Genomic DNA, 17,630 nt, shown 5'->3' with positions numbered 1-17,630 from the left:
AAGGGAAACCAAGATAGTAGGCTACAACTGGATAGGATGCCAAGCAAATGGATTAAACTCAAGTCCAATGTCACGCATTTAAATTCAATATTTCCTGCAGCGGTTATAATCCCTTTAACGTTTTACACATTTTCTATTCCCAATAAACACTTTGACATTTTTAAAACTCCAATAAGAAATTAAATGTTTTTTTATGAATCAATGAAATATTTTATTCTGGTTCATAAATATTGTTTCTTATGGATGCGTTGCTTTATAAAAATGTATGTATGCTACTATAATGTGATACCCAATCGCATTCATCAATCAGGTGATTCATGAATTAATTCACTCCACCCCTCACTCACTCATAAAAGTATTTCGTTATGATTTCAAAAGCCCCTTAGACCTGACCATAGTAAGTATGAGTCATAGCTACATGAAATTCTGTGTGAAACATTTGATTGTATCGCCATCGTGTGGACATTGAGCGTCCTGAAAACCAAGTTACTCTTTAGAAGGCGCATGATGGGCACACATCCACCCAACAGAAAGACGGGGGACCAACTAGATCAACAACTTGTATAGGGAAGAGAAGGTCACTGTAGTAGGATCTCCAGACATACACTGCTTTGAATGGACTGCATAAACATTCGTTTTATTGATTATTGCTCTTGAATGCATAATAAACTGTCTTTATCCACTACAGTTGTCCACTTGATTGACAGAATGCTTTGCTGTTCATTGTAATGAGGCAATGGGGTCCCAATGTCTTCACAGGAAGGGGATTCCTCCCTTTACTACTATGGATCAAGACAAAATAATGAATGTTGAAAAGTGTTGCTGTTCATGGTGAGTTATATTTAACTATGAAGACTGGATTAAACGCTAGATTTCAGACATAATACTTTGCTTTAACCTTTGGAAATGTAGTGTGGAGTCAAGGGGTTCAGCAGCAACAGCTTGAGAGAGCTACAGGTGCAGAGAGAACTGGGTGCCAGACCTGCCTAGTATAGAAGTGGAAATCTGGAAACAGGCAGAAGCAAGGGGGTACTGACCATATGTCAATGGGTACTGGTAGGGGAGGAGGTGTGAACGATGCCTCTTTTCCAACTGCCGTCAGCATTGGCAAGCGGGCAAAGTCAGGGGTGGTGAGGAAAACACATGATGTCTGCTCAATTTACAGTAATAGTATGGCATGGCATGTGAATGTCTGTGCAATGTAACTGCCCTGTCAGGAGGTGACGGTCACACCATTTCTCATTGCATGACGTCTGTGTGATACGATTTGACCATTATTCATCTTTACGAATCAGCTTGCATACAGGTCCAGCTAAATGTCAGCATTACATTTGCTGCGATTCAGTGACAGTCCCAATGTGGGGAATTCATTATGTGAGTGACTGTGTAGTGCTAGTTAGTGTTGACTTCTTCACTGACGTGATTGATGTCATGGTTGAAGTGTTGAACCCCCCAGGTCCTAGCTGCCTGTCAGCTTTACTAAAGAAAGATGATTGTTTACTGAATTTAAATAACTGGTCAAATAATGTTTCAGATTACCGGTAGTTCTTGATATAGTTAGCTACTATTTAGTTGATATGTACTTACTGTACATGAAAAAATATACATAAACAGTATCTGTGCAATGTGATTTAAAGTGTGATTCTGTCTTCTCTTCCGAGGGTTTCAGGCAGCAGCAGTGGCAGCCCATTCAGTTTTTCCTCAGAGAGAAACAGAGGGACATTGTGTCACTTGGCCATTATAGCACCTCTATGTGGCCATGTTGACCTCACTGCCATGATGATGTCATCCAGCATGCTGTCAAGGCCAAACCAAATCCAGAGCAGCGGGTGACCCTGGCCAGCCAGTATGTATCCCTGGTTGCACATGGCTCATTCAGCCTCTCATTGACAGAAGACAGCAGTGCACACTATAACGGCATGACATGAAAAATCAAATCAATCCAAATGTGAATTACTAATGTGATAATTTAGCTGAGGTAAGAAAATAAATGACTCCACTGTGTTATTCAGACATGGAGAGTTAGACGAGCGTTAGTTGATTCCATAGACATACATTTCATAGGAGGTTGGTGGCACTTTAATTGAGGAGGAGCGGAATGAGTGGAATGGTATGAAATATATAAAACATGGATTCCATGTGTTTGATGCCATTCCATTTGCTCCGAGCCATCCTCCTCTCAGCAGCCTCCATTAATATACTGTACATCATTGGTTCAGTCGAACAACAACATGATTATTTGCATTCCTTCAGAGTGCCTACACTGTCGACATATTTGTGGACATATATAAAAGAGATCTTAAAACACACATTTATAGCTTTGCTTTTCCTTAGCGTGCTTTTAGGCATTCAGTTATTTTATTATTTTTATTCGTTTTTTTTCCTGTGAAGCACATTACGTTGCATTCCTTGTCTGAAATTAGCTGTATAAATAAAGCTTTATTTGATTTGATACAGTCATTCAGTTATGAATTTACAGAAGAGTGACGATGTACAACGTTAAACTCATTGCAGTGAGGTAATTCTCTACTCTGCAGTTTTGACAGTCTAATAATGTTGATGTTTTAGTCTACATTGACTCATAGACTTGAATATCTGCGTTACTTGCTGTCCAGGGAAAATAACCCAACTGGTGGGTGGGCGATTTGTGTTTTCGTAGTATTGCGTTTGAATAAGACAAAGTGTGCAATTATATGTCAACCACTAGATGTCCGTGTTGTCTAAGGAAATTATGGTTTAACTTTTTATTGTGCAATTGTTCTGTTGTTTCCTTGTCTCCTTTGATTATACTGTAGAGACTATGCTTTGATTACTGTCAACCAGTATCATTGTTGACAGCTGATAATGACATAAAACAAACAGAGCTGACAATCAATAGTGGCTTATTAAGTATTTGCTAATTTCATGCAACAGTAGGCCATGTTCTCTAACAAGCATATATGACAAACCAAAGGTCAAGCTACAAGTCTAGGCAAACTGCATGTTAATCACCACCCCAAAAATATTGGTTTCATGCTGTTAATAAAAACATGTTTATGTAAAATCAGCATTCAAACATAAACATTGACAACTGGAGTTGACCAAGATGCGGTACTGAGCACACATTCCCATCTGACCTGTATCGGGCACGGTCAAATGTTTCTTGTCTGGAACACAATCCTACTGTGTCCTGACTGTGAGTGAGTTAAAATCCAGTCAACAGGAACACATAGCAGCAGCCAGGCCAGACGGACACAACCTATTGATTTAACACAGCCAGCCATTCCTCCAGCACCGCTGCTGCTGCTCTGTTTACATTACAAAGTTCTCAAGGAAAAGGGAGGAGGGAGCTAGGCTACCGGTGTCTTGATAAGTCTCTGTCTAATTCAGGACCCACCCCAGGAGGAGCTCAATTCACCTGGAAACTACCATCACTTTCCCCTTTCCTACCACAGCTCCTGAGATCTGCCTCAGTTCAAATACAATACAATATGATAGAACTTTCAAGACATAGGAAACAGGGCTAGTGCCATCACTGTTCCTTATCGGCAGGAAGGGCACTGCCATGGGTGTTGACAACACTATGTCTACCTCTCCCTCCCTGGGTGATATTGGTAAAACACATAATTGAAGGCGACCTCCAATCTGGACACAACCTCTTTGGACAGTCTCTAGGACTTCATGCTACGTCAGGAAGGAAGGACAAGGATGTGGCCACTGTACTGCCAGTTTTGGTAAGGACACACATTGACTGGCAGGTGTGTGTGTATGTGTCAGGATGAGCAGCGATCAGGATGGTAGGAAGGGAGGAAAGCTGTAGGTAGGCTGTAAAGTCTCACTCCGCCCATCGCTGTGTTCTTTATCTGCAGGTGTCGCCTTAGCCCTGGCCTTTGATCACTGGGCTCTTCCTCCAAGCCACCTGGACAGTTGTGTCAGAGCTGAGGTCACAGATAAAACAGTGGAGCGCCTGAACAGGAGGTTTTGACATTTGACATCCCTGTCAACTCAGGACAGAGTGGCTTTCATCAACTGCAGCTTGGCAGGACGGTCACATGGAGCAGAGATACAGGGATCTCTCCTTCACAGCTTCTGCCTCTCTCCTTTACTCCAACTCCCCCTCTCTCCCTCCCTCTCTCTCCATGCCTTCCTATCCCCCTTCCTACAGACGGTGACACTTTCTCTCGGTCATCCCCAGTCGTCATCGCTGACTAAGAGAGATGGGAAAGGCTAGGATTAGTGTAAGGGTTAAGGTTAAGGGTTTGGTTAAGGTTAGGGTAAAGTAAGGGTCAGTTTTAGATTTTGATTCGTCGTTTTCCAGATCAGCAGTGGCCTGATATAGTTTCCCAAGAGAGACACACCAATGACTACAGCTGTTCCTTTAGCGGACTCTTACTTTAGTTATTAAAAAATAAAACACCATAACCCATTCCAAACTAATACAGATGTAGGATCTTAATTTGATCACCCTGTTGCAGGAGAAATTTACGGCAAGGCAGGACATTTAAAACATGTTATGTCTGAGGCTTGAAAAGGCTTCTGAAGTGTATTTTTCCACATTGAAATTTCAGATTTGATTTTCCCTTATGAAAAATTATGAAACACATAATAATTCACATCTCCTGTTGCTTGCATAATTATTTTCCTGCTGTAGCAAAGTGGCTTAAATTAGGTTCCTACATCTGTACACATTAACTCTCTCTAAAAAAAAATGAATTACTGTTTAACATCCTGTAAGGTTCAAAGCCTTTTCTTTTTCATGCTAAAAAAAATGAACTTGGGTGCCCAAGAGAGTAAAGGCAAATAGTGGCTCCTGGAGCTTTGTCACTCTGTACACATGGTTTACCCGGGGTGTTCTCGGTTTGCTTGGCAACCACCGGACTGATCATATCTTGTGGCTCTTGTGCATAACTGAATAGTATCCAAGTCTGCTGAGAGTCAATTCAAATTGCATATGTTGTGGGTTTATACGCACAAAGAGTTCACTTGCTTGAAACGGAAGGTAGTCAATTGAGTGAATCGTTAAGCCAAAGACAAACATTGAGAGATAATGTTTCATTAATAAATAGATCTTTGAAATCTTTCCCAGATTGACTTGTCAAATATACCTTGTTGTTGGGCTGCTTAAGCTAACCCACCTACAATGTGTTTCTTTATTGTCTACGATACTGTACCGAGGTTTGCTGGCAAATATTGACTTTGTTGAACTAAGATCAAACTTTGCTATGAGGAAATGTTTCATCTTGTCAGGGCCGGCTCCAGGCATAAGCGACATAAGCGGTCGCTTAGGGGCCCCGGCCACTAGGAGGCCCCCTACCATAAATTAAATGAAAAATACATTTTCAGGAACGCAGTCGGTGTCTCAACTTACTGTTGAGAGTTAGAATAGTAGAATACACATGGTGAAATTTAGGAATGTGGTTGTGGTTCAGCAGTTTATGTATTTTATGTCAGTTACTGACAGTCACTCAATTAGCCATGTGAGCTAAACATTTTAAGATTGGTAAGTTATTCTAGCCAGCTACCGACCGGGCACGCAGGACATGTGCCGAAGGGCCTGACCTGCAGGGGGCCTCTATTGATTTTGTTTGTCACTCACTCAGATATCATTCACATGCATAAGGCATAAGTCTTGGTAAAATGTGCAGAATTGCAGAAAATTACATTTAAAACTGAATAAAAGAAAATCTCTGGCTCATGGCGAAACTTTTTGGGGGAAAATAGCTAAACTTCTCTCTATACATTTTGCCCCTTACTTTAAAATTGCAACATTTTCTCTACTCCCCATGGCAAAATGTGTACAATTGCAGGAAATTTATTTTAACCCTTTGACACGTACCAACAAACAGGTGTGATCATTCTACAGTGGGTCCCTGCAGCGTACACTCAAACCGATGTGATTAGAACACTTATTTTGAACGTCCAGTTTTGATCGATGCAACAGTCAGCGTTCGAGCTGGCCACACGTTTTTTTCACAGAATTTTTTTGCACAAACACAGTCCTTGCAAAGTTATGTCCTGAATGTGGATGCAATGTTCAGACATTCACAGAAGTAGCAACAGCATAACACAATTATCCAAACCAGAAAATGTAGGCTACGTTAGTCCAAGCACTAACTGAGAAAAGATTGATGTAACACAAGCGGTCATATTTAGCTAACTCTGGGCTGACAGAAACCACAATATGAAATAGCTAATAGCAATTATTATTTACAATTCATCACATCACGGGTAAGCTCACCATTGACATAAATAATTGAGTAAAACACTTTCTAAAAATGGAAAGTAATCCAACAATGGGTAGTTTGCATGTACCACCATGTTTGTTTTTTCACGTCAACCAAAGTTAAGAAGAGACAAGATGAGTTTGGTCTGTTTGCGGTATATATGTTGAAGGGGGTGTGTCGCCTACGACTATTCACTTCCCTTGATTCAGGACATCACTTTGCAAGGACTGTGTTTGTGCAAAATATTTCTGTGAAAAAACATTGTGGCCAGCTCAAAAGCTGACTGTTGCATCGATCAAAACTGGACGTTCAAAATAAGTGTTCTAATCACATCGGTTTGAGCTTATGGTGCAGGGACCACTGTCGAATTATCACACCCGTTTGTTGGTATATGTCAAAGAGTTCAAATAAATTTCCTGCAATGGGCCTCTGTATGCCTATGTAGATATTCCATAAAAAATCAGCCGTTTCCAGCTACAATAGTCATTTACAACATTAACAAAGTCTACACTGTATTTCTGATAAATTTTATGTTATTTTAACGGACAAAAATGTGCTTTTCTTTCAAAAGCAAGGACATTTCTAAGTGACACCAAACTTTTGAATGGTAGTGTATATGCATACATACAGTGCATTTTTCCACATTTTGTTACGTTACAACTTTATTATAAAATGGCTGAAATATTTGTTTCCCTCATCAATCTAAACACAATACCCCATAATAACAAAGCAAAAATAAAATTTTAAATATATTTTTTTAATTGATAAAAAATGATTCACAAAACTATTCAGACCCTTTCCTATGAGACTGGAAATGGATCCTGTTTCCATTGATCATCCTTGAGATGTTTCTACAACTTGATTGGAGTCCACCTATGGTAAATTCAATTGATTGGACATGATTTGGAAAGGCACACACCTGTCTATATAAGATCCCATAGTTGACAATGCATGTCAAAGCAAAAACCAAGTCATGAGGTCAAAGAAATTGTCTGTAGAGCTCCGAGACAGAATTGTGTTGAGGTGCAGATCTGGGTAAGGGTACCAAAACATTTCTGCAGTATTGAAGGTCCCCAAGAACACAGTGGCTGCCGTTATTCTGGAACCGCCAAGACTCTTCCTAGAGCTGGCTGTCCGGCCAAACTGAGCAATCAGGGGAGAAGGGTCTTGGTCAGGGATGTGAACATGATGGTCCCTCTGGCAGAGCTCCAAAGTTCCTCTGTGGAGATGGGAGAACCTTCCAGAAGGACAGCCATCTCTGCAGCACTACACCAATCAGGCCTTTATGGTAAGTAAAAGGCACATGATAGCAAAAAGGCACATGACAGCCCGCTTGGAGTTTGCCAAAAGGCATTTTAAGGTCTCTCAGACCATGATAAACAAGATTCTCTTGTCTGTTGAAACCAAGATTGAACTCATTGGCCTGAATGCCAAGTGTCATGTCTTGAGGAAACCTGGCACCATCCCTACGGTGAAGCATGGTGGTGGCAGCATCATGCTGTGGGGATTTTTTTAGTGGCAGGGACGGGGAGACTAGTCAGGATCGAGGGAAATATGAACGGATTAAAGTACAGAGAGATCCTTGATGAAAACCTGCTCCAGAGCGCTAAGGACCCCAGGCTGGGCAAAGGTTCACCTTCCAACACGACAACAACCCTAAGTACACAGCGAAGACAATGCAGGAGTGGCTTTGGGAGAGCCCGGACTTGAACCTGATCGAACATCTCTGGAGAGACCTGAAAATATCTGTGCAGCAACGGGAGAAAAAAAACAAATACCGGTGTGCCAAACTTGTAGCGTCATACTGAAGAAGACTCGAGGCTGTAATCAATGCAAAAGGTGCTTCAACAATGTTCTGGAACCACCAAAACTCTTCCTAGAGTTAGCTGTCCGGCCAAACTGAGCAATCAGGGGAGAAGCGTCTTGCTTGGTCAGGGATGTGAACCTGATGGTCCCTCTGACAGAGCTCCAAAGTTCCTCTTTGGAGATGGGAGAACCTTCCAGAAGGTCTGAATACTTATATAAATGTGAAATGTCCGTTATTTTATTTCTAAGAACCTGTTTTTGCTTTGTCATTATGGGGTAATGTGTGTAGATTGATGAGGGGAAGAAACAATTTCATCCTTTTTAGAATTAGGTTGGAACGTGATAAAATGTGGAAAAAGTCAAGGGGTCTGAATAATTTCTGAATGCTGTCTACATACTGTATGCTGCAGTAGAAACAACAACACGTCATACAGAAAATAAAGCACTTACTTTGATAAGACTGCACACAGGTCCAAACAAGAAAATGACAAGTTGAAACACAGCCTATAGATAATTAGCAGGCAGCGTGTGTTGGTTTGAAGGCAGCGTGGGTTAACTTTCCTGTTGTGTAACAATCACGTTTTGGAACAGTGAGTGCATTCTGACATCACATGCATTAAAAAACTCATGCTGGGGCATGATTTATTTGGAACACGCGTGAAAACGTTTAAACTCCGCTGTCAAAAGGGGGGCTACTAAAATGTTCTGCCCGCGAAGTGGTGGTCCCCCCAACCAAATCTCACTTAGGGCCCTCAAAAGGCTAGGGCCAACCCTGGACCTGGTAATGTACATGTAGATGTTGTTATAGTTATTTTATTTATTTATTTAACCTTAATTCAACTAGGCAAGTCAGTTTAAAACAAATTATTTTATTTTGCCCTGCTTCCAAAGGAAAATGCATGCACTTTCAGTTCCAAGGCCGTTTGCAGTCCAAAATGTTATTCTCCCATGTTTTATATATATTTCCACACCAAGAGGTTGAAATAATACTGTGAAAATCATGATATGCCTATTTTGTGTAAGACCTGTTTGAAAAGACCACCTGGAATTTCAACCTGTTATGGTGGGATGGAGTTTTGAACTGCCTGATGACATCACCAGGTGGTAAATTAGTTAATAGACCAATAAGAAAGAGAGTTTGTAACGGCTGTTGGAAGGAGAGGACCAAGGTGCAGCGTGGTATGTGTCCATATTTATTTAATGAACACTGAAATCACAAAAATAACAACGCAAATTTTCCCCTTCCCACTCAGACCACTCCCAGACAGTCCTAATACAATTCTTGCTTGACAAATGTCTCTTTGCCTAAGAAGCTATTTTTGTTTCTTTTTGACCATTTTAGTTGAAAACAATCACAGTAGTGATTTGATACTGTGATAAAAACTGCTGCATTAGACACAGGTTGAGTTTTGTCCTGGAGGCAGAACTGAGTAATTTCACCTTAGACAGGCCAGCTGTAAAGTCAAAATTGCCTATATTGTAAAAATTTATGAAAATAAAACATGCTTTTTGGTCTTAATTTAAGGTTGGGATTAGGTATTAGGGTTAGCAGTGCGGTTAAGGTTAGGGTTACGGTTAAGGTTAGGTTTAAAATCAGATTTCATGACCACTCTGCAGAGCTGCCTCCAGAACAAGATTCATGACGAAAAACGCTAACCTGATCATTCAACAACATTGCACTCCATTAGTGAAGTCTCCATGGCAAGGTGTCTTTTAAGCAGAGATTTTCGAGAATGGACATGCCACTACGTGCACATACAATTTGGCTCAAGTATGTCATAACATTTCACAAAAAAATGTGCATGCCACAAACGAAGTATTGGAATTAAGTTCCACTAAGGTATTCTATGGGACTGGAGAGCTCCACTTTATTCTGCCATATCACCTACTGTATTATCTTAAATCTCTCTATATATATATTATTTACACAGTGCAGTGAAATGTGTTGTTCACAAAGGTCAGCCATAGTAGTACAGCACCCCTGGAGCAAATTCAGGGTTAAGTGCCTTGCTCAAGGGCACATCGACACATGACACATTTTTCACCTTGTTGGCTCGGGTTACTGGCCCAACGCTCTAACCGCTAGACTTCCTGCCGCCATTATGTACAGATGATGCTGTCCCATTTGAGAAATATCAACAAAGACCTCAGCATACTCAGTGAGCTAAATTAATTCCAGTATTTGTTAAGTTAAGATTTTCTTTTTGAACTTCAAGTCACTATGTAATACATGTCAGAAAATTGTACTGTGAATTAGCACACCATTAGAGAGTTGAGAGGTTGAGGTAAAGTTGCATTGTGAGAGACCCTGCCTGTTGATGTCTCTCATTTACAATGGAACTAAATGCCTGGCTGATCTAATACAAATCAATCCCCCCTATATTGATTACTGTATTTGTTATGATATTCAATCAAGTCTGCAGATATGTGGTTAAATAACTTGTAATGAACAGCGTTTATAAGGGTATCTCCTCTATCCCCCTAGTTACCGCACTTATCCTCACTTTGCAGTGTTGGGTGAGTTATGTAATTTAGAATGTACCCAGGGACACAATCAAAACATCCCATGAATTGACAGATTGCCGTGTCAAAAACAACATTTACTTATCCGGTTCCGAAGGAGGAGTGACTGGGTAGCTGGTCCTGAGAACTGCACAGTGTACATGATGTGACCTGACCAACCCGACGCCTGAAACAGCAGAGCAGCGAGCGTAGATGCACCGTCAGCCTCCAAACCCAAGCCACAAATGATATCTGGGGCATGGAAAAGATCCTGTGGGCCAGCCGGGCAGAGTAGGGTTGGTGAGAGCAAGAGAGGAGGTTGGTAGTGGTAGTAGCAGAGTCGGATTGGACGGATACGATTTGCATTCCTTCTCCATGGATGTGATATCAGGACAAGGTCATAGCAAGGCTAATATGCAAGAGACTGGAAGTACTGTAGTAGTACAGTATGTACTCTATGTACCCTATGTTAGAACTTCTGTGGCGTCTCCTGTGCTCACTGCTTCAGTCAGGGAGATGATACTGTGGGTATCTTCTTCTCATCCCTTCAGTTTTAAGTTACTTAACAAATAAAACAAATATAAACTGTCTTGATAGAGGCAGTGATTGAAAAAGTACCCAATTGTCATACTTGAGTAAAACTAAAGACACCTTAATAGAAAATGACTCAAGTAAAAGTGAAAGTCTCCCAGTAAAATACTACTTGAGTGAAAATCCAAAAGTATTTGGTTTCAAATATAGTTAAGTATGCAAAATTAAATGTAATTGCTCAAATATAGTTAATAAGTACAAAAAAAAGTATGAATAATACAAAAATTATTATATTAAGCAAACAAGATGGCACAATTGTTTTATTTTTTATTTACTGCTAGCCAGGGGCACACTCCAACATTCAGACATAATTTACAAATGAAGCATGTGTGTTTAGTGAGTCCGCCAGATCGGAGACAGTAGGGTTGACCAGGGATGTTCTCCTGATAAGTGAGTGAATTGGACAATTTTCCTGTCCTGCTAAGCTTTCAAAATGTAACGAGTACTTTTGGGTGTCGGAGAAAATATATGGAGTAAAAAGTACATTATTTTGTTTAGGAATGTAGTGAAGTTAAAGTAAATGTTGTCAAAAATATAAACAGTAATGTACAGAAAAGCTACTTGAGTATTACTTTAAAGTATTTTTGCTTAAGTACTTTACATCACTGTGTAGGTGCATGGTAACATAACATTCTGCACAGGTTGTTGTCCATAGTCTATCTGGCTGCAGACATACATTGGCCATTGGGTTTAGCTTTAGCCTGTGCTGAAGGAAATACCTAGAACTCCATCATCACCCTACAGCACATTCCAGCTAATTTGAATAGTCGACTTTGTGATCAGAAGTGCTCCTAACCACAATTCCCAGAAGAAACTGATTGTAATTGCAAAAAAATGTACTTTAGGCTAACTTCAATCATGTCTGAGTATTATAGTCACACTAGGAGTTGAGACCAGGTTGACTTTTTCAAAAGACAAGGCAAAGGCTACACCCGCATTTAGTTCACGGATACCTTTCACGTGATATTTTATATCTCGACACACAAAATATTATTCTCATTTCCAAATGCAAAAGGCATAACAAATGTATGAAAAGCTTCAAGTATCAAATCCAGTTGAAACACAAACAGACCCCACAGAGCCCCAGGACAGCGACACAATTAGACCCGACCAAATCATGAGAAAACAAAAAGATAATTACTTGACACATTGGAAAGAATTAACAAAAAAACTGAATAAGCGTGAATGCTATTTGGCCCGAAACAGAGAGTACCCAGTGGCAGAATACCTGACCACTGTGACTGACCCAAACTTAAGGAAAGCTTTGACTGTGTACAGACTCAGTGAGCATAGCCTTGCTATTGAGAAAGGAAACCGTAGGCAGACTTGGCTCTCAAGAGAAGACAGGCTATGTGTACACTGCCCACAAAATGAGGTGGAAACTGAGCTGCACTTCCTAACCTCCTGCCAAATGTATGACCATAATAGAGACACATATTTCCCTCAGATTACACAGATCCACAAAGAATTCGAAAACAAACCCGATTTTGATAAACTCCCATATCTACTGGGTGAAATCCCACAGTGTGCCATTACAGCAGCAAGATTTGTGACCTGTTGCCACAATAAAAGGGCAACCAGTGAAGAACAAACACCATTGTAAATTACAACCCATATTTACGTTTATTCATTTTCCCTTTTGTATGTTAACCATTTGCACATCGTTACAACAATGTACATGTACATAATATGACATGTGTAATGTCTTTATTCTTTTGGAACTTCTGTGAGTGTAATGTTTACTGTTCAATTTTATTGTTTATTTCACTTTTGTATATTATCTACTTCACTTGCTTTGGCAATGTTACAGTTTTTCTCAATTGCTAAAACACTAAAACCCATTGGCTAAACAAAGTTCTCAGTTGCCTGGACTCATTTAGCTAATTATGCAGTCTGTTGTCAATACCTTAAACCATTTCACATGGTAAAACACAGTCTGTTGTCAATACCTTAAACCATTTCACATGGTAAAACACCATTTGCAGATCTCACTTAGACTTTGCAGCAGAACGCTAATCACATTCTCATTCTCAAAACACATTCTGCACTCTAATGCATATGTCATCCATACTGGTAAACACAAGTGGCAACAATCAAAATACAAATAGAGAAAACATGTCATTGATTGAACACAACCACTCAAAATTGATTTAACCTGTTTCAAATGATGCGACACAACCAATATAAGCCAGTTCAGAGAGCAAACAGGTTGTTTAAGGTGGAAAGGAGAAAGTCTGAGAATGGATAGAAGAAACACTGTGAGAGGACAAGGATGAGTGCGTATGTGAGGTGGGCGACGAGGTGGGCGACGAGGAGGAAGAGGAGGGCAAAGAAAGAGGAAGACGAAAAGGAAGACAACGAGTGGAAATATCTGATGAAATTCTAGCAACAGTTATAGACCATGTTCTTGTCCATGGACTGACAATGAGGGAAGCAGGACTTAGAGTTCAACCCAATTTGAGCCGATTTTCTGTGTCCACCATTGTAAGGACATTCAGAGAAGATAACAGGTACAGTATACTACTGTATTTTTGTAATTGCAAATTTACTGTACTACACTATATGCAGCTATTTCAATAGACATTTGTAAAGTTAGTCACTGTATGTATTGTACTGCATGGATATGTTTTGTAACTGCACAACTACTTTTTGTAGAATTGCAAGGCTGCCATATGCAGGTGGAAGGACAGCTATATTCACTCGGGAGCAAGAGGCCATTATAGTTGGCATGGTCCTTCAAGATAATGCAATACAACTCAGAGAAATCCAGGAACGAGTGATACAAGACAACACACACTTCCAGGGAATCGACAGTGTGAGCATTTCCACAATTGACAGTGTCCTCCATCGTAACAGGATGTGAATGAAACAAGTATACAGAGTACCTTTTAAGAGCAACTCACCAAGGGTGAAAGAACTGCGAGCTCAGTATGTGTATATTCAGAAACATTTACTGTAATCCAGATTGTCTACAGTACTAACACATACTATGTGAATGACATTACTCTTCAGTACATACAATGTATGTGAATCAGAAGCCTAATTGTACTCTACAGTATTGCACTATCTCTGTATGACTTACAAAATCCTACATACAGTACATTGTATTTCTACACAGACAATATTTGACTTGGAATCCTTGGACAGACCCCATGAGCTCATCTTTGTCGATGAAGCAGGCTTCAATCTAACAAAGAGGAGAAGGAGAGGCCAAAACATGACATGATTGGACAGCGGGCCATTGTTGAAGTCCCTGGTCAACGAGGTGGCAATGTCACAATCAGTGCTGCTATCAGCAACCATGGTGTTCTACATCACCATGTTACACTCGGGCCATATAACACCCAGCACCTTCTAAGATTTATTGCCATTCTAAGAGATATTTGATTTGAGCAGCAGGTTCAAGAGCAGCAGGGTCAAGAGCTAAATGAGAATCCCATTCCCACCTATGTGATAGTGTGGGACAATGTCAGTTTCCACCGAGCTGCTCAGGTAAGGGAATGGTTTAACATCAATGGGCAGTTTATGAACTTGTACCTCCCTCCATACTCGCCTTTCCTGAATCCGATTGAGGAGTTTTTCTCCTCTTGGAGATGGAAAGTGTATGATAGACAGCCCTACACCAGATTAAATATGCTGCAAGCCATGGATTTAGCCTGTGGTGATATAGGTGAGGAGTCATGTCAGGGCTGGACACGGCACACAAGAGGCTTCTTCCCCCGTTGCCTCAGGAGGGACAATATTGCTTGTGATGTCAACGAAGTGCACTGGCCTGACCCAGCCCAAAGACAAGAAGAAGCACATTGATCACATATTTACTCCTTTGGTTTGTGTCGCTTTTAGTATTGTATACTGTAGTACAGTGCATTGTAGGCTGTATACTGTACAATGGACAAATTGTATGGCCCTGAACATTGTGCTTTCCATTTATTAACAGTACTGACTGCTCAATAGATTTGGACTGATTGCAGGTTCATATTAACAAAGAACAAGAATTACAGTATCACAGAGACAAAGGACATGTTTGTGAGATGCAGGGTACAGTACTGTAAAAATAAGGGTACAAGGAGGAGGAAGAACAAAAAAACAAAATTGCAAAGAGCAAAGCAGAGTAGTAATTTCTGATCAATTTTGAGTTACTATGACAGAACATGTTTTCGTTCATTAAAAGACAATGGCAGAAAAATATTGTTTTTTTTAATAAAAAATGTACTTCTCCCTGAGAATTGTACGTTTTGAACACTGTGTTTTCTATTTTTCGGGTGTATTGTTTACTGACTGCTTGAGAGTGGATATCATTTTGATCACTATGTTTATGATTTGAGAGCAGTGTTTGATTTTGAACACAGGTAAAACTATTTTGCGAGAGGAGTCAGAGGTTATGTAAATAGTGCTTGAAGATGAGGTTTTGTGTTTAATGTTTTCAGGAAATGGAGTGTTTTAGCAATTGAGAAAAACTGTAACACGTTTCCCATGCTAATGAAGCCCCTTTATTGAGAGAGAGAGAGAGAGAGAGAGAGAGAGAGAGAGAGAGAATAAAGTCAGGAGAGGAAAATAAGAGAGGAGTAAGGTAGGATAGGGTAGGTTAGGGTAGGGTGGGGTAGGGTAGGGTAGGGTAGTGTAGGGTAGGGTACGGTAGGTTAGGGTAGGGTAGGGTAGGGTAGTGTAGGGTAGGGTAGGGTAGGGTAAGGTAAGGTAGGGTAAGGTAGTGTAGGGTAGGGTGCTAAAAACAAGTTTGAGGGAAAGCTCCTGACAGACCTCAATGATTAGGCTAGGTTACAAAACTAATTTCAACTACCACCTACGTTTGATCTGGCGTGTGACTGGCCTCTAGTCCAGCCCTCACGGTCTCTTTATGACCAATCAAATCAAATCAAATTGTATTAGTCACATAAGCCGAATACAACCTTACAGTCAAATGCTGACTTAAGAGTCCCTAACCAACAATGCAGTTTAAAAAAATATGGATAAGAATAAGAAATAAAAGTAACAAGTTATTAAGAGCAGCAGTAAAGTAACATTAGCGAGGCTATATACAGGGATGTATGGGTACAACACCATTCTCTCTCTCGCTTTCTCTCTCTCTCGCTTTACACACACACACACACACACACACACACACACACACACACACACACACACACACACACACACACACACACACACACACACACACACACACACACACACACACACACACACACACACACACACACACACACACAAAGGTGAAGTACTGGTTTCCTGGTTTCTCAGCCTGGTGTAATGAGAATTGAGGGAGAGTGTTTAAGTTAAGCAGGGTGTGGGAATCAATTGCCCCACTCACCAGACATGCAGGACCAGTGGGTATTGCCTACCAGGATTAGTATCCATTCTTGTCATGAAGCTGACAAACCCTCCAGCTTATCTCCTTTAAACCAAGTGTTATTAAGAAGCAGGCCAGGAATCTCTCTCTTAATCAAGCCTAGATTAACTGACAACAGTGTCAGAACTGAACTGACTGACAAGTGTAACTGTAACCCTGTAAAAGGCCTTTCTCTGAAATGGGATACAAGTGGACATCTGTATTGAGATTATTTCAATATTCAGGAATAATTGTGTTATTCATTGTAAAAAGCCCACAGTACTTTACCATGTATCAAATCGAATCAAATGTCATTTATCACATGTGCCACATTCAATGCTTATTTATAAGCCCTTAACCAACAATGCAATTCAAAAAATAGAGTTAAGACAGGTGGCCATTTCCTTAATTGTTCAGCAGTCTTATGGCTTGGGGGTAGAAGCTGTTAGATACCGCTTGCCATGCGGTAGCAGAGAGAAAAGTCTATGACTTAGGTGACTGGAGTCTTTGACAATTTTTTGTGTCTTCCTCTGACACCACCTTGTAAATAGGTCCTGGATGGAAGGAAGCTTGGCCCCAGTGATGTACTGGGCAGGTTAAATGGTTATGGGAAGGGTTAGCTAACATGCTAAGTAGTTACACAGTAGCTAAAAAGTAGTAAGTTGCTAATTAGCTAAGTTTTACATGATGAGATTCGAACACACAACCTTTGAGTTCCTAGACATTCTAGTTTTACGCCCACCCATCCACACCGACCATATACCCTATTTTTGATTTAGCCTTAGATAACCTTCTGTCTTATGTAACCATACCTAACGTAACATATGATACTAATTTGAGTGTCCCGGATTTACGTTTACTATGTTAGTCTATGAGACCAGGCTGCTTTGAGAGCGAAAACCTGTTTAAAAAATTAAAATCAGAAACCTGTACATTTCTAACTCAGATGACATCCTAATTTATCTGTTTCAGTAGGTGGCCTACTATTAACCTACTTGTACAGTACAGCTTGGGTTGGCCTGACTGTGAAAGACCAATATGGGATTCATAATTTTAGGTATGTCACTGTTTCTCATAGAATTTTTCACACAGGGCGCCTTTAATCCTTGGCCGGGTGGGGCCGTTGAGGATTTTTTTTGCTAAATTAGAGTATAACCACTTCTCCAGGCACCACTACACCACTG

The sequence above is a fragment of the Oncorhynchus masou genome, chromosome 3, assembly GCF_036934945.1.
Source record: "Oncorhynchus masou masou isolate Uvic2021 chromosome 3, UVic_Omas_1.1, whole genome shotgun sequence".
Classification (NCBI taxonomy): Eukaryota; Metazoa; Chordata; class Actinopteri; order Salmoniformes; family Salmonidae; genus Oncorhynchus; species Oncorhynchus masou.
The sequence above is the reverse complement of the archived record's forward strand: the minus strand, read 5'-3'. Positions refer to the sequence as shown.